Source organism: Chionomys nivalis, chromosome 22 (assembly GCF_950005125.1).
Source record: "Chionomys nivalis chromosome 22, mChiNiv1.1, whole genome shotgun sequence".
Classification (NCBI taxonomy): domain Eukaryota; kingdom Metazoa; phylum Chordata; class Mammalia; order Rodentia; family Cricetidae; genus Chionomys; species Chionomys nivalis.
In genome coordinates, this window is record NC_080107.1 from 48,897,810 (window position 1) to 48,921,276 (window position 23,467).

The following is a 23,467-nucleotide window of genomic DNA, read 5'->3' on the forward strand; positions in this document are numbered from 1 at the left end:
ATCTTCTCATGGCCAGGTAACACTTTTTTTTTCTTCCTTTTTAAAATAAAGAAGATAAAGAGAAGAGTAAAAATAGTCTTTATTTTTTTATATAGAATTAACAGCTGCTATTATGTTTTCCTAAAGACTTTTTTGTTGTTGTTCCAAGGTTTAACTTATAACACGACACTCTTTGAAGGTGGAGAAGAAATGCAACTTACTGTTTCATTTCTGTTACTCTGATGAAGTACTCCAATGAAACCGATGTGAGGAGAAAGGGTTTGTTTCGCTCAGGGTTCCAGGTTCCAGGGAAGTCACAATGGCAGGAATTGGAAGCGTCTAGTAACATCATGTTCACAGTCAACGAAAGAAAGAAACGAATGCATACATCACTTGCTTGTAAGTAGCTCATTCTTAGAAAGCTTCTCCATTCTTAGATAGTTCAGGATGTTCTGCCTAGGGAATGGTGCTGCCCACAGTGGGCTGGGTCTTCTCACATTGATTAACTTAATGAAGACAATCTCTCACAGCCACAGCCACCGGCCAATTTAATCACTCTTTTCCCAGGTGATCATAGATGATGTCAGGTTGACAATTAAAGTGGATCGTCACAGAGGGAAAATGTTCATCGCGAGGCTCTGAGTTATAAATAAGGAGGAACAAAAAGGTCTGGGGTGCTGCTGCAGGGTGAGTTGACTGCAGTGAGCCATGATGTTCAGAATACTAGAGGGAAAGAATTTGAAAGGTTTGTTTTTTCTTTGCCACAAAGCAATGAGAAACACTTGATAGTACCTTTGTTTTTTATCACTGAATGATATTCCGCTGTCTGGATATACCGTAGGTTATTTATCCGTGAGCCCTACACCTTCTGAAGGGTGCTCTCCAGTTTGCCAGTGTTCACCTGCCATTCTGCTTTCTACTGTGTGTCCTAATGGCAAGAGGCCCTCTGCAGAGCCGTGTTGTTGGACTTCTCAAAGCCTAGAGCCACGAACCTAGATCAACTCCATTCCTTTTGATTATCCCACCTCAGGCATTTTGTTACAAGAAACGGACCAATATGAGTTCCCTAAGGAGAAAGTTCCTCACGTAGGCACAAAGTTATTAAAAATAAGAGGCCGGCACCTGACTTCCAACAGGACACCATATGAGTAAAGAGATGCCCCAGTAAGAGAAGACAAGCTGACTTTCAGGGTAACTCCCACACCCCATGTGTTGAGGGGGACCTGTTGAATGAAATGTAGCAATTTTCCTGGCAGCTGCTGATGTGGGGGACTGCACACAGCTCTGCAGTGTGCCAGAGCACACATTCGGTTTTTAGAGCATAAAGGATACTCAAGCAGAACTCCATGGAGCCAGCTAATCTAAATTCTAGCTAGGACACCTAAGCATATCTGTGTCTGTGGTCCATGCATGTGGGTGATATATAAGAACAGATCAGTCCTTTTTCTGTGAAAAGAATATTCTATACAGTCCCATTGTTTCTTCCAGCTCACAAGTACTAAAATGTCTTTTTGTTAGTGACTGCATATCTGCTTTAGACACGGTGAGTTCATTTGGTTTCTTTGCAAACAACTCATGGTTGGTTTCTAAATTATCTTTAGAATTTACCAGCCTGTGAAATCTCCAAAACTGGGGATCAGGGCCTGCTGTAGGAACTCCTCTGCTCCTTCAGCCAACAGCCTTAAAGGTACCAGTCCACTTGTGGTCTGTCTCCAAGTAGGACCCAAGGAAAAAGACTGTCAAATCTTGCCAAGACAGAATAAGACAGTTCTGAAAAATTTCCTGCCTCTGAAAATGGTCTGTCAGTTATGCTGGGCCTTAGCCAAAGTTGGTTGTTGTTCAACATTGAAAATGAGACTTTGTGTGATTGCTCAAGTAGCTAATTGTCTCTGTCATATATTGCTCGCTTTGGAAGCTGCTTGTTTGTACTTCCTGCCTGTTCAATTAATATTATCTCCCTTCTCAGATCTTCGATGGGGTTGAAGATTAGATAGTCATAGTCACTGTCCTCTTATGATCTAGCCAAGCCGTTTCCTATACAAGACTCAAACTTCTTAGGATAGAATGTTTATTAAAACATTTAGCGTACTTTCCTGGCTTAATATTGTTTATGCTGGCTATAATTCTAATCTTATACTTGTTATCTCTTCCTAGTGTATATAGTTTTGTATTGGGTTTGGAACTCTTTTAAACAAAAGGGGGAGGTGCTGTGGGAAGCACATTCCACTCCTTCAGCCAATAGCATTTAAGATACCAGCCCACTTGGGTGTGGTCTCTGATACTGTAAATGTAGCTGTAAAGCATGCGTGCTCTCTCTCTTGCTCCCAGCTCTTGCTTCCCGCTGCTAGACTCTGTTCGTGTTCAGGCAGAGGACTGTTATCTAGGACAGTGATCTGTAAGTTTGCCCTAAATAAATAATTCTTTATTATTAATAATTCTGAACTGGTGTGGAATTATTTTGTGACTTCTGCCTTCAAGGGCCTCCCTCATTAAGAGTTCATGGTTTCAGTTTTTTAACTCTAGCTTTGACCTGAGCATTCATTTAGGCTACATGCTGTTGTGGAATATTTAGTATGTAAAGGTGTGTTGCTTTTGTTTATGCTGCATTTGTTTAATGATGTAAAGATGTGTTGCATTTGTTTCACCTTGCCTGCCTAAGGCACCTGATTGCTCTAATAAGGAGCTGAACAGTAGTTAGGCAGAGAAAGGATAGGCAGGGCTGGTGGGCAGAGGGAATAAATAGGAGAAGTCTAGGCTCAAAAAGAAGAGGAGAAAAATGGAGAGGAGAGAAAGAAGGAGAAAGAGAGGGAGACTCCTGGGGCCAGTCAGGCAGCAGTCCCCAAGCAGACACAGAGTAGGACATACAGGAGGAAACGTAGAAAGTCCTAATGCAAGACATAGAGAAACAGATTAAAATAAGAGCTAAGGCTGAGTCTCCGTGTCATGATTTGGGAGCTGGTTGGTGGTCCAAAAAAGCCGGCTACAATGTGCTGGCTAGCTTTATGTCAACACAGACTAGAGAAAATGCCTCCTGTGGGAAAGCCTGTGGTACATTTTCTTGATGGTGGATGTGGGTGGGCCCAGTTTACTGTGGGTGCTGCCACCCCTGGTGGGTGGTCCTGGGTGCTGTAAGCAGGCTGAGCAAGCCTTTAGCAGCAAGTCAGTAAGCAGTGTTCCTCCATGGTCTCTGCATCAGATCCTGCCTCTAGCTTCCTGCGTTGAGTTCTTTCCTTGACGTCCTTCAAGATTGACTGTAATCAGGACATGTAACGTAAACACTTTCCTCTTCAATTTGTTTTTGCTCATGAAGTTTTATCATAGCAAAAAACCCTAGGATAGGATACATACCCTAAGATAGGATTGATTTTGTTGTTCAGGATATAAAACTGACCCGTCATGTAAAGTTACTAATGACAATATTGTCCCAGTTAGCATTGTCAAGGTATCACAGCCTAGAAATACTCAAGATGGCATCTCAATTGAGAGATTGCCTATATCAGATTGACCTGTGGGCCTGACTAGGGAGGATTATTGTGACCATGAATTGGTACCAGCAATCTCAGTCCACTATGAGTAGCCTCTTTCCATGAGTTGGTGGTGCTGGGCTGTACAAGCAGCCAGAAACTCCACGATGGAGCATGACCTGGAAGAGTACGCTGAAATAAACCCTTTCTTCCTCTAAGCTGGTTCAGGCCAGAGTGTGTTATCCCTACAACAAAGAAAGCTAGAAAGATGTCCTTCAGAACCCAGTCGCAGCTGCTCATGATTCAGTTCCACACAGTGAGAGGGGTGGCAACTGAAACATAAATTAGCTTCTACTTCTGTCTGTGGTAGATACACTCCGTGCTTCCCAGTCTAGTTTCTGTGTTGCTTTGTGATTCCTAGATGCCTTTATATAGAGGTAGGCCTTATGAACACTCTGGCCATGGAATATGAGATGCTAGCAATATAGGAGATGGATGGATGGATGGATGGATGGATGGATGGATGGATGGATAGATAGATAGATAGATAGATAGATAGATAGGTAGATGATAGATAGATAATAGATAGATAGATAGATGATAGATGGATGGATAGATAAATAGATAATAGATAGATAGATAGATAGATAATAGATAGATAGATAGATAGATAGATAGATAGATAGATAGATAGATATCCATCTTAACTTCAACATCACCACCCTAGAGCTGCCTATGATGGGGGCATCACCTAGGCAGAAAGCCTGCTCTTGTCCTTCAGTCCCATAATGTATTAATTTCATCCTGATGCTTATGGCTGCTTGTCACCACCATGGGTTTTCCTATTTAATGACTCATTTTCAGCATTCACTGTCTTGTCTCTCCTGCGTGCCTACCCCAGAGCCTGGGACACAGCAGGGCTCTATGTGTGTTCACTGAGTGAAGAAATGAATGAATAAATGATGTCCCAGGTGTTAGCTGGGTCTGGTGGGCAACAGGACTGTGTCCCTGATGTAGCACTATACGACAAGCCTTATCCAAACAGTGGCCTACAGTAACAATAATCGCTTTCTTTGTTCGCAAATCTGGTGGGTCACCAGGCTCTGCCAGCACTCTCAGTTGGGGGTGTTCAGATGGCGATGTGGGCCCAGGGCATTCTGAAGACCTCTTTGCTCAGACGTCTAGCTCTGAGTCTGATAAGAGTCACTGGTAGGCACAGTGTTAATGCTGTGACCTAGCTGTGTGACTTCAGGCAGGTTACTTAATGTCCCTGAGCCTTTATTATAAAATTGGGGTTGATGTAACAGCAGCAATCATTTATTAGACATTGTTCTTATTTTCTTTTCTGTTTCTATGGGAACGCACACTGACCAGTAGCATCCCAGGGGAGGAAAAGACTTGCTTTAGCTTACATTTTCAGGTCAAAACCTGTCACTAGGGGAAGCCAGGGCAGAAACTCAAGGCAGGAAGCTGGAGGCAGGATACTGAGGCAGAAATGGTGAAGGAACACTGCTTGCTGGCTTGGTCACAGACTCATGCTTAGCCAGCTTTCTAATATAGCCCCAAGCCACCTGCCTAGGGATCCTGCCACCCACAGTGGGCAGGGTCATCCTGTATCAATTACTAATCAAGACATCCCCACAGGCCAGTGTGATCTAGCCAATCCGTCAGTCAGGGTTTCCTGTCAATGCTCCAGGTTGTGTTAAGTTGACAAAGTTAACTAACACAGTTGTCATCTGTCTTTCAGACAGACTTAGAAATGACCAGGAACGGTAGCTCTATCTATCAGGACTTTTCTAAACTCCAAAAGAGGAAGAAAAAAAAAAAACCAAACAAACACTTATCATCGTCTAGGTCTGGGAATGAGGAGACAGAGTCCAGCACTGTGCTGAGAAGCATTTTCATCTGGACCAGAGCAGAAACCTTGGACCTGGAAGCCAGTGCCAACTGCACTACAGTCACAAACTAGGCCCGGAAACACAGGTTCTGCTCAGTGTGACCTCCCAAAGATGCCAATCACACCGGAAACCAGTTACCAAGAGAAAGCCCAACAGTCACAACCAATATGGCCTCCTCTACCCCAAGTCTGGAGGAACCGTGTGTTTGAGTTTGTTTGGTAAGATGAAGACAGTTGTAACATCACAAACCAAGAACAGGAAAGGAGGAAAAGGAGCAGGTTGATGTGTGCCAGGGCGGCGATGTATACACACACACACACACACACACACCAAACTGAACTGAACAGGCCAGGGCTGAACCTTGGTGTCTATGTGGTTTTTCTGAGGGTGGGAGAGGATGAACCAGCAGACAACAGAGTCCCTTCTCTCGGGGCCAAGAGTGACCAGTGTCACTGCCTTTTGTCTGTCACTGGTTTTCAAAAAGAACAGAGCAACAACACCATCAGCTTCATGTATCTCAGGCCCGACGCAGATGGTGGAGAGAGTCTGGGTTAGCCACAACCTTGTTTTTACCAGGACTCGGACACGGGCCCTATTCCAAAGTGCGGGCAACATTTCATCAATTCGTTCATTCATTCCTCCCTTTCCCAACCAAGCAACACCCCCGGACTACTGGAGCCATCCGTGAGAATTCAGATTGCGACATCCTCCGTCTCATTGGGTGTCAGCTTCCTCCAGTAGTCAACGGGAATAAAAGCTGCCCCTTTCGGACCTGTAGCTTGGTGGAGAGCATTGCATACGAAGCACTGACCACAGTCCCAGAGGGCCCAGCACTGAGGGTCCGGCCTACCCACAGCCGCAGGCATCAGGGAGCAGGACCTGGGTGGAGAGCAGAAAGGGCTGTTATGAGCCCAGCCTGGCCCTGATGGTGCCTAGACAAAGGGGCTTCTTTATGGCTGCAGATCCTCTCCTGGACCTGCTGCTCCTCAGCACCCCCTCCAGTACATTCCACTCAGGCCCACTGCTTTGTGTCTATGCCTGGTTTGTGACAGTTTTCAAGATCCAACAAGCCCCTGAATTCGCCCTGGAGGCAGCCCAGTCTCAGCTTCTGTCCCAGTGTGACAGACCCAGCCGGATCCGCCCACTGTCCTCTGCTAACACAGATCTTTGTTTTCTTCCAACTCTCAAATCCACAGAACCCTCTCTACCCCCCTCACAAGCTGCCTTGCAGCCTGGTAGCCGCAGACACTCAGGGAAATTGCCACAGACATGCAGTTGTGGGTGCCCGCATTCACTGACACTCAGAAGCAAGCAGATCCTGTTCTCTCTAGCCCCAGACTCCAGACCTCTGACATCATCTGACTCACAGGCATACCCATCACAGTCAGGCTGATGCACAGTGTTGACCAGGTCTCTTGGCCAAAGGCAGCACCAGACTTGAGAGCCCCAGCGGTGAATGTTCACAAAGATGGAGTCCCAGCAGGTCTCATGCTCAGACGGACACACACGCACCTGAAACAGAAGCACAGATGTTTTTTTCTGGGGTCACTGAGACCCATGGAGCTGACCTGTGATCTCAGAATATAACAGTATATGGAGACAGGACCCTTAAAGGGTCATTAATGCTAAATGAGGTCATGAGGGTAGACCCAACTCTGGTGGAACTGGTGTCCTCACAAGAGACTAGACACTGATGCACAATCTCAACCTAGTGATGTCACTGGGGAAAGATGGCCAGAGAGGCCTTGGGACAAACCAACATTGCAGACACTTTGACTTGGGACTAGCCTTTAGAGTGTGAGTAACAAGTCTCTGTTGTTTAAGCCACCTATCTATTGAACATTTTAGGGTAGCCTGAGCATGCAAGCACAGACAAAGAGACCAAGAGTCCCCTGTAGCCCCCTCCCCCAGTGCAACGCCAGACCCATTTCCACTTCACTCACACGGAGCCAGAGGCAGATTGTCAACCATACATGGGGAGGAGCCCAGGGCCTTCTAGTGAGCTGCATTCCCCAGAGCACCTTCCTCTCCACCTGAAAAGCCAGGCTTGATTTTGATTGCTGACTTTAGAGGTTTCAGTCCTTGGTTAGTCGGTGCCATTGCTTTTGGAACTGAGTTGAGGAATTGTGGAAGGAAGCTGTTCGCTTCATGGGAACTAGGAAGTGGGGTGGGGTGGGTGTACATGAGGTCCTACAAGGGCATGCTTCTGGTAAACTAACTTCTTCCCTGATAGACCCCAGTTCTTCGATATCCCATCGCCTCTGAACGAGTACCATGGGTGGTTATCAAGCCGTCAACACATGGGCTTTTATCCAAACCTCAGCAGAGATCAAATAACTCTGATCAAATCAAATGACATCAGGACACACAGCAAAATCAGAGCTAGACTGGGGATCGACCCAAGGAGGCTTGGGTCGCATCTGCCATGACAGCTGGGAACAAGGTTGGGAGATAAAGGGCCTCAGATGCCTGGTGTCAGAGCAATTGAGCCAAGATGTCTTCCAGCCAAGTCCTGACCTGAGATCCCAGCTGACTGGGACTGAAAGACCCAGGGCCCAGGGCTAAATGAAAACCTGAACCCCTTTAATCAAGAAGCTACAAAAAATTAAAATAGTAAGAAGGCAAAGCACCTACCTGCCTCTACTGTTCTTTCTCTTGACTTAGCCTGATGGTTTTATCTGCTGTGTAATATTGCTGTAAGTAAAAAGTATAATATAATTTAAAAGTATCACATGGATTTTAGTTTGCAGTTTGCAAAGTCCCCTTTAAATGCAAACAGGAGAGTGTTTAACTCCTGTGTAGAATTGCCTAGATTATTTGTAGCTCATATAGACAGATGTAGTTTGCTCTTTTTAGACACAGAATTGCTGCCTCCAACTAGCTTAACTGATTGCATTTCATGTCGTAATGCACACACATCTCCTAACACTATGTTAGCCCAGAGACAGGAAGGGAAGACTCAAAGGAACAAGAACTGTGGCTGCTTTGATTTCCTCCCTCTCACCCCTCCTTCTTGTTCTTCCTTGAGTGCTGGGGTTTTCCAGTACAGTCTCATGCATGCCAGACATGCATTCCCAGGCCTCTATTTACTTTCTACATTTATTTATTTATTGTGTGTGTGTGTGTGTGTGTGTTTGTCTGTAGAGGTTGGAGGACAACTATCTTCCTCCGCGTGCAGTGGTTCCGGGCCTCTAGCGGATGCTAAAGCTCTGGTGCTCCTCTCCGGGGAAGTCTGGGCAAAGGCTCCACTTGTCACAGATGCGGTGGAGGATGGTAGCGGGTATGTGGAGGCTGGAGGACAACTCTCTTGTGTGGATTCTCTAACTTAGTCATCAGGCTTGGTAGCCAGTGCCTTAACCACTGGGCCATCTCACTGGCCCTCATTTTTGTTCTTTTCTTTCTTTGAAGCAAGGTCTCATAGAACCCGGACTGGCTCTGCATTTCCTAAGAGCTGAGAATGACCTTGATGTCTGTTTCTCCTGCCTCTACCTCCCCACCCAGAGTGCTGGGATTACAGGTCTGCACCACCATATCTGGTTTATGCTGGGGACTTAACCCAGGGCGTTGTGCATGCTGGGCAAACACTCTTCCAACTGAGCCACATGTCTGGCCCACTTCTTTTTTTCCTTTTTATTTTGAGACAGGGGCTCACTAAGTTGTCCCGGCAGGCCTTGAACTTGTGAACCTCCTGTCTCAGCCTCCCAAGTAGCTGACGATGTGTGCCACCAGGCTTGGTTCCTTTCCTTCTCACCAATATTTCCAGTGGAAGCTAACACAAGGAGGTGATATGAGGAAGAAAGGCCATGATGGGGGTACATTGTCATTTATGTGCCTCAGAACCTCGCTGTCTCTCCAGTGTGTAAGCAGGTTCTGATCTAAGAGGTCAGTGTGCTCCCTTGGGGTGACACCCATGAGTGGTAGAAGTGCCTTGCTAATCCTAATGGCTTTCAGTCCTCTGGACTTGTGGCAATGAACTCTGCACTCAGTGGGACTTCCGAAGTGCTCCATGTGCATGGCGAGCTGGGGACAGTGCGTGTGCACTTGGTTACTAGCATTTCTGTTCACATGTGTGTGCCACTGACTCATCACACTTGACTTAGGTAAAATCATGAAGTAAATCGAACTTCCAATAGCAAAGAAAGATCTAAGGGCAGGGCCTTCCTGGGTATGGAGGTAAAGACGGGGAGCTGGCCACCAAATCTTGTCCTGCTCTCTCTGGCCCCATTCCTGCCCATCCCCCGCCCCCACTGGCTCCCAGTTTATCCTTTCTTGGGTTACTTTACTATGGGACTCATTAAGCCTGCATGTCTCCCAGGCCTTTCCCTTACCAGGGCTTCCCCGATCAGCCGGGTTCTTCTGTCCTGCACTAGAGAGGGGCAGATATGCCAAATTCCATCCTTAGACAACCCGAATTCAGGATTTCAGAATAACAAGGGCACACTTGCTGCCTATTTGGAGGGGAGCTGGGTGCCTCCTGATCCTTCTATGCCAAAGAATTACCTCAAAGATCCAGTGCCTTCAAGTACCACTCATGGTCCCTGAGTCTCACTGGAGTCCAGGTGTATCACTTGCCTCCTGCAGGGTGCTTCTAAATGAATGTCCCTGGTCATCACTCACCAGCCTTCCGCCCCCCTGTCAGTGTTAGGAACCTCCCGAAATTTTAGCATTTAAAATGCTTTAGCATAAATCTCTATTTTAACCTTCCCAGCACGTCCTCCAGACTCCACCTCCATGCTGCTCACACCTGCTCCAGGGCCTTCCTCCCTACTCTGACCCCATCACTGTCTTTTCTATCACTAGATTTTTGTCCCATCCCTTGTCAACTCCCCCACCTCCAACCCACAAGGCATGGATTCTTCACAGTGGTGTTGCTGGAGTTCCCAGGGCACCTGGAGACATTTAAATTCCTTCCTGGGCGAACTTTCCTACTGGAGGAAATAATCCCCCAGAGACTAAAACCAGGGTGAGCATTTGTATTTGGGGAGGAGGGTAGGCTGCCCCTCTGCTGTGTGGGGCCAAGATAATAGATGGAGACAGAATTTGGGGCTAGGCTCACTGGACAGTCACAGTGAGGAGTCTTTCCCGGGCATACAATATGAGGGCAGGTTGGAGGAAAAGCTCAGTGCAGAGAAGAGGCGTGATTCAAACACAGCACTAGGCCCTCTATGAGGCTGCCATGGCAGGTCACAGCTATGAGCAGAAAGTCACTCTCTTCTTCATGACTACTGCCCTAGACTACATTTCCCAGTCTCCCTTGCAGGAAGGAGAGCCAAATATCTAAGTCCCAGCCAGTGAAATGTGAAATAGAGTGACTTTCCGGCCATTAGGGGGCATCCTAAAATGACAGAGCACAACAGGAAAAGGGCCTGGACCCTGAGTGACTGAGTGGAACAGAGCCACTGCTCTTGGCCCCTGATTAACTTTAAAGGTGAGAGGTGGATTTTGTTACAAGGCACGGAGACAGTAGTGGTGTTGGGTGCAACAATTAGCTTGTCTCTACTAAGCCATCATTCTACCAGCAGTGGTAGGGGTGGCTGTGGCCTTGGCTCCGCATTGTCTTTCTGTTGGTCAGAGGGCATTCATTTATCAGCCTCCTAAACCAACAATTTTGTTTTTGTCTTTAAAAGGTCTCTAATGCCCCCCTTTAATAAAAAGTTGGAAATATTAACAATCTAGCTCTAATCCCTTCTGAGAGTCCTTCTCGCCCACTCCCACCACTGCAAAGCCCTCCACCCTGCCCATGGTCTCTAAGGTTGCTGCAGATAAAGGTCTCCGATTTAAAGCAGAGTCACTCTTGAAACAGTCAGACTTGGCAAACACAGCTGAAAGGGGCCGCGCCGGAAGGACTGTCACACAGAAGTCACAAGATGACAGCAACGACCACAAGATACTTTCCAAACCTCAACTTACCGGACAAGTCACCGTAGGACCGCTGGGAGCACGGGGACAGCTGGGTATTTCTGCAACGACAAACACCCAAGCCAACACTGCAGCCCACTCAGTCAGCAGTTTCCCAGCCCCCAGTATCGGCATCAAAACAACTTATGTAACTTTCCTCTTTCCCAGTAAAAACCCCAACACCTCTGACTTGTCTGTTTGCTTGCCAGCTTATTCTGGGACAGAGTCTCATGTAGCCTAGGCTGGCCTCCTGTAGCCCAAGCTGGCCTGGCCTGCCTTAACCTCCTGATTCCCCCCCACACACACCTCTGTCTCCCAAGTGCTAAGATGATAGACCTGAGCCACCATGCCCTGCCTCTGTCCCAGCCTGTCCCTTAGTTCTTTGGACACATCAGCGTCTCTTCCTGAGAAGTTACAGGCTTGCTTCATTCTTTTAAAGGGCTGCACAGGCCTGTAGCAGTTTATCCCATGAATCCCAACACTCTTCTCTCTCTTATTACTAATTATAAAAGAAAGCATAAAGATATTTTATTTTTTTAACCACATGTGTGTGTAAAGTATGTGTGTGCAGGTGGGGGGGGGAGTGCCCACAGAGGTCAGAGAGGGCATTGGATCCCCTGGAACTGGAGTTTCAGGCAGTTGTAAGCCACTTGATGTGAGCGCTGGGAACCAAGCAGCTCCTCCGGAATAGCAGCAAGATCACACGCCTCTCCGGTGCCAGGTTTCACTCTTGCAGACGACACTGAAGAGAACACCCTTATACAGGTCCCGGTGCAAATGCCTTCTCCAGGAGAAAGACTAGCCAGCAGATTTTTATTTATTTAGTATTTTTTAAATTTTTTTGTCCTTCCAAGTTGTTGCACCAATTTGCATGTTCGAGTCCCACTTCCATGCACCCTCATTAACGTTGAATGTCAAACCTTAATTTTTTAAAATCAATCTGATGAGGAAAATATGGTTCATGGTCACTTAATGGCTTAGTCCCGTGATTGCTGGTGAAAATGAGCATTCTTCAAGTTTATTGGCCATTTGAACTTCTTTTCTATAAATCGACTTTTTTTTTTAATCATTTGCTGAGTGTTCTATTGGGCCATTTGTCTTTTTCTTATTGATTTGTTAGAATTCTTTATATATTCTGGATGCTTATCCCTTATCTGCGATATAAATTGCAGATATTTTCTCCCCGGAGAGAGCTGTTCCAGCTTGTTTATGGTGTCTGCGGCTGTTTTGAAGTTTTACATTTTAACGGAGCACATCCTCCAATCTCTTCTTTTGCACTGCTTTCCTTGGGTCGCTGTTCTCAGCTGTGACCCTGTGGGTCAGAGTAACAGCAGTCAGGAACATAAGCCTGGGAGGCACCAGTGCCTTGGCTGATTGTGGCTGAGGAGTTCAGCTTCAACTCGAGGGGAAGTGAGTGTGGACGTGGGGGGCGGTGCTAAGAGGGGAAAGGAGGGCATCTCTCTCCCAGTGGGGACATGGGAGTTGTACTTCAGTGCTGGTGAAACCAGGCACACAACTTCTGTCCCACTCCTTCCGGCCTCTCTTATCTCCAGCTGCCTCCTCATAACTCCCATTCCAGTTTCACTGAATTCTTTAAAATAAGGTTTTTAGTGCATTACTGATTTATTTTTGTGTATATATGTGTGAGCATAGACACACCATGGAGCGTGTGTGGAGGTCAGAGGACACCTTAAGGGCTCAGTTCTCCTCCTGTAGCAAGTAAGTCTCTGGACTTGAACCCAGATCGTCAACCTTGGCAGCAAGTGCCTTCACCTGCTGAGCCCCAGTCTCACCGAATTCTTGACCAAACCAAGCGGCTTTTCTCCATTTAGTATGGTTCTCTGGCTTTCAAAAGAGGGGAAAGAAAGAACTGTGGCATTATTCAGAGCCCGGCTCTGAGCTCAGATATTTGCCCGCCCTTTCTCCACCAGGCTGTAGGAACAAAGCACTCCAAAGTCCCAGGGTCTCACAAATGCCAATGTCTGTTTTCCTCTGTGCTGTGTGTTCAGAACTGGCTGTGACTGGCAGCTTAAGCTTTGTTTTTTTTTTTTTTTTTTTTCCAGGATCCATAGCAGAGCTACTATTTTTTCTGGTCTGGAACATGTCGCTTTAGCAGGAAAGAGGACGTGGGAAGCACGCCTGCCCCTGACAGTCCCCACTTAGTGTGACATACCACTTGCACTCACGTTCCATTGGCCCAAAGTGTGCTAAACACTCTCTTAACAGGCCTGGGGTACTAGGGACCGATAGCATCCCCTAGGGGTCTCTGTTCATCGGGCCACTCCCGCCTCCACATGTAGAACATGCGCATCTTCAGGCAGTTCGTGTCCTGCTCAACTGCTAGGTCAAGCACACGCTTCAAGTCCATCACTCTGTACGATGAACAAAATGCCTTTCTCAGAGAAGAGAGGACCTCTGAGGATTTGATTGTGTTCTGTCTCTGTCTCCGCCTGTCTGTCTCTCTCCCTCTTTCTCTCTCTCTCTGTGTATATAGCACACACATGTGTACACATGCATGTGGAGGCCAGCAGTCAGCCTCATGTGGGGATCTTCTGGGGTGGTCCACTTTTCCCTTTGCTGAAGGAGATATTTGAATCATTCAAGTCCAAGCTTGAGAAAGGGGCTAGAGATCATTTGCCCCCCAGAAGAGCATTCCCTGTTTCTAAAACATCAGTCTCTTAGTTTTCCAGGGGACCATGAACGAAAGATTGTCACCTTTGGAGAAGTTCCCCCCTGAGGAAGTACTGTGAAGGGTTTAGGGCAAAGTGAGCCTGTATTAACACAGGGAACGTGGCTAATCCCACAATGCCTGTAGCAGTGCCAGTCCATTGCAGGCGGCAGCTCAAGGAGGCCGCATCATGGAGTCTCCCTTCAGTTAGCCTTCCACTTCCTGTGTATCCTAGCACCAACTCAGATGGGGCAGGAAGGAGTTCGTGTCATCGTCCGAGACTGGCCTCTTGTTGGGCTTGGGGTTCATTCATTAGGCAAAGCCAACTAGCCAGAGAGCTCTGGGAATCTGTCTCTAGCTCAGTTCAAAGTTCTGCAGAGCAAAGTGATGGAGCTGCCACCCACAGCCTGGTACTGTGGTAAAATGAGACAACAAAATTCCCCGGGAGAGACACAGGGAAGCAGCTGCCCAGTTCAGAGACTGCGCATCCCAACAGCTCCCTCTCCTGGGGAAAGCAAGCTTCCCCGAGTCAGTCCCCTTCAATTCCCCCCACCCCACCCAGAGGTGGGCCAAACCTAATATTTCCTATTACTTCCATTTTGTTAAGGCTAAACTATGTGAAAATTCATCTGGGAGCCAAAAATAGTTGAATACTGGAAATTTCCTATTGGAGAATATGACCATTTTGGAAACAGAGTGGATTTCTCAGCCCTTTTTCTATCTATAAAAGACAAGAAGTCCCAGTCTGGAGACATGTCTCAGTCTTTAGAGCATTTCTTGAGACCCTGGTTCTGTTCCCAGCACCCACAGGAAAGCTCACAACCACCTGTAACTTCAGCTCCAGGGGATCTGATGTCCTCTTCTGGTCTTTCTGGGTACTGCATGCATGTGGTCTTCATGCATAAAGCCAGGTCCTTGCAATGCACATTCAATAAAGAAGACAGAGGTCCAAGGGTAGCCTAAGTCTTGAGAAATTACAGTATCTGTTGTATTAGTAGGGGGGTCGTTGTGAACGACAAAACAGTCTCCAGCAGGATCGTTCAGCTCACACTCTTTAATGGTCTCTCTTTCAAGGTTGAGGGGATCACACTCACCGAGGTTGAGTATGCAATCCCCAAATCGCACAGTCAGTATGTTTTCAAGAAGACAAATGTAACCACTTCTGCTTCCTCTTCTAACTGGGATGGGTGTGGGGTTATCACAGGTTATGGAAGGGTTATCACAGGCTATGGTGTGCAGGCGTGGGGGTTATCACAGGTTATGGTGTGCAGGGGTGGGGTTATCACAGGTTATGGTGTGCAGGCTTGGGGGTTATCACAGGCTATGGTGTACAGGCGTAGGGGTCATCACAGGTTATGGATGTGCAGGGGTGGATCTCTTTGACTCTTGGTGAACAGCACCTGAACCTCTTAACAAGTCTTCCCTTAGCTCCTCAGTCCTAGGAGAGGACTTCTGACTGGCCTGTCAGGGGTCATAGGTTACTAGCCGCACTATGATTGGTTCCAGTGGGGTCATATATTCTCTCCTGGTCAAATGGCTCAGGCAGGGGTTATGCAATAAGGAACTGTGGTTTCAGAGGCAGCAGAGTGCTTGGGGAATGGCTTTCGTCCCCCATAAATAACCTAGCATGGAATTATTGAGTTCTAGCTCTGTGCAGGCATAATGTAGCATCAGGAGCTCTGTTACACACAGAGTGCATTTGACCCTCAAAACCCCATTGACATCATCGCTAGCCTCACTGTGAATTAGAGGCTCAGACTAAAGGAGCAGCTCTGTCTCACATCTTAAGCACTCCCCCCCTCACCCCCCCCCCCCGATTAGAGCTCCAGGGGTGCCTTCTCCCAAAGCCTTCAGGGACTTCACTCCCCAGTAACCTCTCTTTGCTGACCTCTCTAAGCTTTGGCCTCCTCCTCTTTCCGAGACTCATGAACCGTCTGTCCCCACACATACATGTGCTCACCTTCATCCTCTTGCTGCATATGTCTCGAGTGCCAGGTTCCACACACCGAGGCCCCACTTCTGTGCACTTTATTGTCCAGCAGGGAAGACAGACATTAAACAGATAATGACACTAATAATTATTTCATTGCAATTGTTAGAAATGTTATGAAGAAGTCCAGGGGGGGCTCTGAGCATTTACGATCGTGAAGTGACTCAGGAGGGTTGGGACAATGCCACCACAAAAGAGGTGTTTAGGTGGAGTTCTGGAAGGGTAGAAACTGACTGGAGGAAGAAAAGATGGCAGGGGTGGAAGACAGCTTAAAGCAATAACAAGATTCCAAGGCTCAGAGAACTTGGTACAGTGAGCCTGAGCGGGGGAGGAAGGGCAAAGAGGGGTTCCACACATCTGGTTCTGTCTTCTAAGCTACTCTGCCAGCATCCATGCTTCCGGCCCAGGCTAAGTCTTGTGGAGGCTCGGCAGGGGCTGGAGCAAGGGGTTGTGGGCATTTGTCTCTGCAGAGCCAGCAGCTGCAAGCAGCTGCTATTCTCTGGCCATTCTCCGGCTCCTGGGTCAGGAGGAGGGAGGCAGCAGAGGACGCGCCTAGCACAGTTTTTATATATGTGCGGCCATAATATTTAAGTGTCTTGGCTGTAAGCCTGAGACTAGGTCCCCCGACAGCCAGGCCTTGCTCTGCGCGCTCTAACAGCTGTCTGTAAAACCCGTTTATGGAACCGCCATAAATTTCCCAGATGCTGCAAACCACAGGGCTGGGGACAAAGAGGGAGGGGGGGGTGCCGGGGAGAAAATGGTGGCCTCAGCATCTCTCCCCGCTTGTCCTCAGGGCCCCCTAGTCTGCCCCCTGCCCACCTGGGGCCATCTTACCCTAAATTCTTTTATTGAAGCTGATCTGAACACTGACCCCGTGGGGCCTGGCTGGGCAATCCAGCTCAGCGCGGATGCAAGCGCTCTCACGATCGAGGCAAAAGGCGCTGTAAATCAGAACTAAGTGTCATGATAGTGATTTGAACTGACACTGTTTTCACCTTGTCCATTTACTGGAAAATATATAACAGGAATAGATTGAGCCTGTCATATTGTACCTGAAAAATACAGCTGTTAGGGGAGGAGAGGCAGGTGGCACCAAGTCAGGGTCCCAGCGGACAGTGGGGTGCTTAGCGATGTGTGTGGGGGACCTTGTCAGCATGCCATTGTGCTGTTTGCCGTGGCTGCAGAGAGTCAGATCCTCTGCTAGGGTCCTCTCAAGGCAGAAACCCCTGGCCAGCGTCCCTGGTAGCCATGTCCCACCTGCCTCTCTCTATTGCTGTGGGAGCCCCCCCTCCCCAGGCCACAGCACAGTGTGTGTGTATTGTTTGGGATGGAATCCAGGGTCTTGAATGTTAGTAGGCAAGTGTTCTACCAGCCTTAAAACAAATAATAAAAAGCCTTTTTATTCAGTATATACATACAGAAAAGCACATGAGTCATAAATACATTCCTTGGTTAATCTTTCCATCCAGCTCCCCCACCCCCTAAAAAAACCCCTGCAGACAGAGAAGCCCTACCTCTATCCCCAGAAACTCCTAATTGCCCTCTCCTACAGGGCAGGGGACCCTACTCTGATGGCTGAAATTGGTTCAGTTTTGTACATGGCATCTGAACAAGGTCATTTTGAAATTCCCACCTGCCGTTTGGGTCCCCAGAGTAAAAAAAGAGCCTCTCTCTTTAACATAGTTCACAGCAGGTGTGGGCTGCTGCTCAGCGGGTAGAGTGCTTGCCTGGCCACAGCTGGGCCCTCTGCAACCTGGGAGAACAATGACAATACCAAGAATAAAGAGGAGGCCTGGGATGATGGCTCAGTTGGTTAAAAAGCTTACCATGAGGAGCAAGCCCCTCCGTCTATGTGTGTGGGTGTAGCTGCACAGGGGGTGGGGGGAGAGTGTGCTGGAGACAGGAGACTCCCTGGGGCTCACTGGCAAGCCAGTTCAGCCAAACTGAAAAGCTCCAGGTTCAGTGAGAGATGCTGTCTCAAAAACTGAGGCTGAGGGAAGCTGAAGAAGCATGTCACAGACATCCGGCCGCCGTATACACACACAACCATGTGCACACACACTTGAACATACTTATGAATATATACACAAAGAGAGAGGGAGAGGGAGGGAGGGAAGGAGGGAGGATGAGCCAGAGGCGATAAAGAGCATACACAACAGGCAAGGTCTCTCTGTCCTCCTCCAGAGGATTCCAGTATGACTCACTCCAGAGGAGATGGGCAGGAAGGATTTGGAGCAGGGTGTAGGATGGTAGGGTGGGACTAGAATCAGAAAGGACCAATCAAGGGGGTCAGGTTGTAGTTCAGGACTGTGGTTGGGAGAGGAGGGTGTGGAGGGTTATGTAGGGGCTCGGGCTCAGAGACAGGGCTGGGTTGAGTATGGTGGTTTAAATATGCATGTACTGCATAGGCTCATCTATAACTATATCTATATCTATATCTATATCTATATCTATATCTATATCTATATCTATATCATCTATATCTAATAGCGGTTGGCCATTAAGGAGTGGTACTACTTAACAGGGATTAGGAGGTGTTACCTTGTTAGAATATGTGTGGCCTTATTGGAGTAGGTGAGGCCTTGTGGGAGAAAGCGTGTCACTGGGGATTATCTTTGACATTTCAAATGCTCACACCATGCCTGGTCTCTCTCTTCTTGCTGCCTATGGATCCAGATGCAGAACTCTCAGTTACCTTCCCCCAGCACCATGTCTGCCTGTGTGCCACCGTGTTCGTAGTGAACTAAGCCTCTGAAATGTAAGCAAGCCCCAATTAAGTACTTTCCTTTATAAGGGTTGCTGGGGTCATGGTGTCTTTCACAGACAGTTGAGGCTCTAGAATAGAGGGGGATCAGGACAGGGTAATAATAAAGGATGGTCCAAGTGGAGCCCTGAGCTGGGGTGGCACAGAGTAGAAACCAGGAGGGAAGATGCAATGGACCCAAACCTTACAGTACCAGAAGGTTGAGGGCCCAAAGCCCTGTCAAGACATGGAGAAAGGATGAATTCTTTGGAGTCAGGGAAAGGCTACTTCCTTTCCCATATGTTCCTCCTTGAAGCCCCTATGTGGGCAGTTACAGAATATTATTTTAACTGGGAAAAGATGTGTCACACTTGCTTATGTTGCAGAATATTAATTTAACTGTGTAAAGGTGTATTAATTTTATTTACCCCATGTTTGTTTAATGATATAAGAATGTGTTTTAATTATGTAAAGATGTCTTGCATCTGTTTCACCTTGCCTGCCTAAGGCACCTGATTGGTCTAATAAAAAGCAGAAAGGCCAATAGCTAGGCAGAAAAGGGATAGGTGGGGCTGCCAGGAAGAGAGGATAGATAGGAGGAGAAACCTAGGCTGGAGAGGGAAAGGAGGAAGAGAGAACAAGGGGCACGCACTCGGCCAGAATCCAGGAAACCATCAGCCAACCAGATGTAGAGACAGCAAGAAAGTAAGAAAAGGTAAAAATCCCCAAGGCAAAAGGTAGATAAAGAGAAACAAGTAAATTTAAGTTAAAGGAGCTAGCCAGAAACAAGCCTAAGCTGGGCTGAACATTAAAAACTAATAATAAGTCTCTGTGTCATGATTTGGGAGCTGGTTGGTGGCCCAAAAGAAAAGGCCTGGTGTAGTGGGTGCTCTGCCTGCCCAGATCCTCCCAGCTCCACAGACCAAGTAGAAAACAGGTGGGTGGCCACAGTGCCACCTGCAGGCAGGCAACCTTCCATCTCACCCTAGAGCCCCAGAGCCCCAGTGCTGGGTGTCCTTCCTCTGAAGTCATCCCGCTGGTTGGACATGAACCCCCTGCCATTTAGGGACACCTTCATGAGCATGTCCTCTCAGAAACAGCTGACCCACCCCTTCCTCCCTTCCTGCACGTGTTCTGTCTGCCCCTCCGACTCTGCCTTTGCTGCCAACCTGTTGGTCTCTGCTCAGAAGGGTGGTGGCCTTCCTTTGCCTTGGTCTTGGCTTTCAATGCTTGGAACTTTAGCCCTTCCCACCTCGGTTTCCCAGCCCTGATTTGTGGTTGGATTGGTTTCTCCCCACAAATCTGTTGGAGCCCACAAGACTCTACAGTAAGAGTACAGCTGACAGATTCATAAAGCAGACCACAGTGGACAACTTACGGGGCACCTGTTCTGCAGAGCTGTGGGTTCACTTGTCTTCTGGAAAAGTCGCTGTTATATCTGTAAAAACCTTGTGAGGCCATGATTCTCCCTCCAAAGGGGGATTCATTCCCAAAACACCTCAGCAGTGTAACTTCTCCTGCATTCCCCCACTCCATGAGGCCTTAGAGCGGCAACATTCACTCTTTGTTCTATCGGTCAAATTTACATAGAGTCAATCCCGCAAAATTCCCTGCTAACAGACCACACAGAAATTTCTACAGAAGTCAGGCACTGAGCAGGAGGGTAGCATGCCCCACCTTTGCTAACAATCAAATCTGGGTGTCCCTAAAGCCGGTTATCACAGAAGAGATTGGATAAGGAGAATGGGTGAATCCAGGATTCAGGGATGTTTAGTAACCTTATCTAACGGTTTGGGATGTCAGGTGCTTCCCCTTGAATTCTGGCTCTTCCCTGGGTGACGTCACCTGTTCTGGAGACTGCTTTGTACCTACCCTTTTTGTGATTTTGATATGCATATTATCATTGTCCTTGCCTATGGAATTTTCCAACTACGTCTGTAGAAACTAGAAACCTCGTGGAGATCACTCCTTATTCTTCTTCTCCGCGCTCCTTCACTTCAATTTTTCCCCTTGCCCAAAACATAAAGAAGATGCAGATGTAATGTACTTGAGTTATTTTTTTACCCTGAGATCCTTGCTTTCCATAGACATCCAATTCTGAGTACCGGGGCTGGTACTCAAGGCCCCCAATACAAATCACTCTGTGAAGGCAGACAGTTACCCAGTTCCTCGGGAAGATGGCCTCATTCCCATGTCATTGCAGGTACCACACCTCTCTTGTGCAGCTCCAGGACCTAACCCAGTGTCTGGCATGGAAGTGCCACTTTACAAACCCCAGTTGAGAGGCTGGATCACAAGAAGCTACAGGGCCAACTTGGAGGTGAGGAAATCTAAGGTAGAATCTTGTCTCACTGAGAACAGCATTGAACTACTCTGGGCCTCACTTGTTGAGTGCGTGAAATGAGACGGCATCGCCTTCCTCCGTGGGGCTTCATGAGGACCAACACGATATGACATCAATGCCAACCTCATGTAGTGATGCTGATTGCTATTCCTATGGCCTCTTACTGTTGAAAACACTGTCGTTCAGTCCTTTCTGCCACTGACTTGCAGCATCTCTGTTCCTCCCCCACAGAACCTTTGAGGTCATAGGCTGACCTGAGCAGCTGTTTTTCAGACCCTCTGGGTGTGTGTTCATGGCCTCCAAAGCTCATGGGAGCTTCACAGTCAAGGCAGACTGTTACCTGCCCTGCCCCTGCCCTTGGGTCTGTTGACTCTCTGTGGCATGGCTGAAAATAACCTGCTCCTTCTTTGTGGGGCTCTTATTTTACTGAGCACCAAACCCCCTTCCCTATGCTGATTTGCAGCTGGATTCAGCCTCAAAGGACCAGCATGCAGCAGGGCTACCTCCCAATGGCTGATGGGAGACTCTGTGGTCCTGATGAAGGGCCTTTATCGACCTCCCTCTGCAGAAGAGGCTGCATTGCTCACAGGCCGGGGGACGGGAGCCCATCTGTCTGGGGCACAGAATGCCAGGAGGCTGGGATTTCTCATCCAAAGGCGACAAGGACTTCACATTGGGAGACATTAGTCTGATGAGTTCCCTGCAAGTGGAGGGACTGTCAGGCATTCATCACAGCCAGCGGGGAGGCAGTGTCAGGCTCTTGGACCAATCCCCCAGGGGTCCATCCTTTCTGGGAACTTCAGAACCTCTCCAGGTCTGAAGACAAGGATGAAAATCATTCTTGGAGTTCAGGACCTCTATGTCATCCCTGGAAGCCTCTCTGCCAGGGCGGGAGCTCTTCATGAGAACTTATGCAAGTGGCTCAACACTCTGAGCCCCAGTTTCTCTGTCTATAAAATGGTGCGGAAAGAGACCTCCTCCTGGGGACTGCAGAGCCAAATAGAGATCCCATACCAGCTGCCCCTCTCCAGACCTAGCATACAGTAGATGCTCTATAAATGCTGGTCCTGGCTCTTGCCCCCACTTCGTCTTCCTCTACCCACTGTCGCCTCTTAGGTGGCCAAGCATGGCTCATCATTCAGCCCCAGAGTGAATCAGGCTACCACCATGCATGCCTGCATGAACAAAGGAGTGGATGGAAGGAATCTAGTTGCTCTCTGTGTGAACATGTATGTACATATATGTGCACATGATCATGTGTGCGGGTGTGAACATTTATGTACATGTATTGCACATGCCCATTGTGCAGGTGTGAACTTGAATGTGGAGGCTTGAGGACAACCCTCTAGTGTTCCCCAGCCACTGTCCACCTCTTTTTTTTTTTAAGCGGGGTCTCTCAGGGACCTGGGGCCTGACAAGTAGATTTTGCTGACTAACCGTGAACCCCATAAATCCACCTGTCTCTACCTCCCCAGCTCAAGGGCCACCAGTGCCTACACCGTGTCTGGCTTCTTAAAGTTGTGTCCTTGGGATTAACCTCATGCTTACAAGCCACCTCCCAGACCATGCTCTTCTCTGGAGGACAGAAAGATTGTGTGGTCCTTGCCGTGTACCAAAATGGTCTTCCCTTTTTGGTCTCAGTCCACTTCTGTCCTTCTGTACTGAAGCGCTAACAGATGGGCTGTAAGGATGGCAAGAGGCATGGTGTCAAATTAGGGTGTCATCTCCCTCCTTAAGATCATTTTATGACATCCTGGTTACCCATGGGGTAAAGTCCCAAATCCTTTTTTGGGTCATCTTACGACCCTCTCTTTAGACTCTCCCAGCCCCCACCTTCCTCTCGCCTGCAGCCTGCCTAGCCTTCCTAAAGCCCTCCATGCCACAGTCTCTCAGGACCCGATTTTCCCACCCCCATCCCACCCTCCATTATGCGGGCCCTTGTCTTCCAGCTCTGGGCTTAGCTCCTGAATAAACAGTTTTCTCTCTTGCGTCTAGGATTTTGATGATCCAGTAGGGACTCTGTGGACCTGCTCCTTCACTTCCTGAGCCAGCACAGAATGTCACCCAAAGGGTCTGTTTGAACAGGATGGCTTTGAGGGGAGAATCCCTTGGGGTACCCCACCTGTGTAGGGATGATGTCCAATCCCATGAAGAACTCATGGGCTTGTCCTGCGGTCCTGTGTAGGCCACAGGGAACTGAGACAACGGATACTATGCCAGCAGTCAGGTTCTGGGATTAGCTCCCTATCTAGGGTCAGTCATCTAGTATGACCTGGGGGCATCGGGCACTAATGGAGCCAGTCTGGGAAACTTTAGCCCCTTCCCTGGTAGCCACAGCCATTTTTCATACCCCCCATCCCTTGCTGACCTTTGTACCTGAGCAAAATGTGCCCCAGTTTCCCCACCTTGTTGACAGCCACTACCTTCCTTCTGTACCTACCTCATAGGGTCCTTCTCTGGCCCCAGTTGAGGAGACAGTGCAG

The 23,467-nt window shown here is 48.1% G+C and overlaps 1 long non-coding RNA gene across 1 annotated transcript; it reads right to left on the reverse strand.

Annotated features, from left to right (window-relative positions):
* Nucleotides 1–199: 199 nt before the first annotated feature.
* Nucleotides 200–11,327, reverse strand: LOC130864298 (uncharacterized). Its single transcript, XR_009055970.1, has 5 exons — nt 11,252–11,327; nt 7,976–8,035; nt 6,717–6,853; nt 6,114–6,220; nt 200–702 (listed from the first exon to the last, which is right to left on the reverse strand). It is a non-coding gene; the product is annotated as an uncharacterized LOC130864298 (long non-coding RNA).
* Nucleotides 11,328–23,467: the final 12,140 nt, after the last annotated feature.